Consider the following 952-nt stretch of genomic DNA (forward strand, 5'->3'; position numbering starts at 1 on the left):
AATTTGTTGTTTTGTGGTGTTTAATTGGGGTTTTTTTGATATTATTATTATTGTTATGGAACAGCAATTGTTTGTTCAGTGTTTTAAATAATAATATGAGATTGAGACATAAGTGTTTGTTTTCGAAATACAAATTTGGATGTTTTATGACATATTTTCTTCACACAAGAACACAAAACATGAAACATCATCGAGGAAAATAGATCCAGGATACTTTCAGTGATAAGCTGTTATGATTACTTAAAACCCAATATTTTAGATGAAGTCAGATATGTAGTCCAGATTGCTGTCAAAATTTGGATAATTTATGTAGAGTAAAACACACAATCCAAAATTTTTGCATGTGAGTAATTAGATTTCGGCAATGGCTAACTGTGTTTAGATAGATAAATAAGAGTGTTATGCTTTGGATATAGAAGTGTTTACATCGGTATAATATGTGTGTTTCATTCAAAAAATACATATTTTGTAAGGTTTCCTTTGAAAGGAAGTTGCAAAGTCTGTAGCTTCTCAGAAAAACTATTTTCCCTTTATTTCATGTGAATATGGACCGGATCTGTAAAGGCCTTTTTGTTTTTGAAGATACTCATCAGGATTTAGAGGACTTTCTTAAGAACTGATGCTCACTGAGGAAGTACCAAGGAATAATTTGTCATTGAAATCACTGCCAAGGGAGAGGCTAAATTATTATTATTATTATTATTAAATTATTATAGTCCTAGTGTGCATATCTAAATGCTTAGATGACTGTCAAAATACCAATTAAACATGGGCCAATGTTTTTTTTGACAGCTAAAATTGAAAATGTCGGCACTGAGGGTTACAATTTTGCAACTGTGTTTCTAGTTTTATATTTTCTCTAAAAGTAATCTTGTATTTTCAAACCAAACTTATTAATATTTTTTATTTAATTTTTATGGCTTTTTTTGTTAATTTTAAAAAAAAAAGAAAA

At 28.8% G+C, this 952-nt stretch overlaps 1 protein-coding gene across 1 annotated transcript in view; it reads left to right on the top strand.

The window, feature by feature from the left end:
* The window catches only part of LOC104274612 (diacylglycerol kinase beta-like), a gene marked incomplete at its 5' end in the record, with an annotated part of 51117 nt that overhangs the window by 24827 nt on the left and 25338 nt on the right, over positions 1-952 (top strand). The gene's annotated exons all lie outside the window — the stretch shown is intronic.

The sequence above is a fragment of the Apaloderma vittatum genome, unplaced genomic scaffold, assembly GCF_000703405.1.
Source record: "Apaloderma vittatum isolate BGI_N311 unplaced genomic scaffold, ASM70340v1 scaffold3385, whole genome shotgun sequence".
NCBI classification, from domain to species: Eukaryota; Metazoa; Chordata; class Aves; order Trogoniformes; family Trogonidae; genus Apaloderma; species Apaloderma vittatum.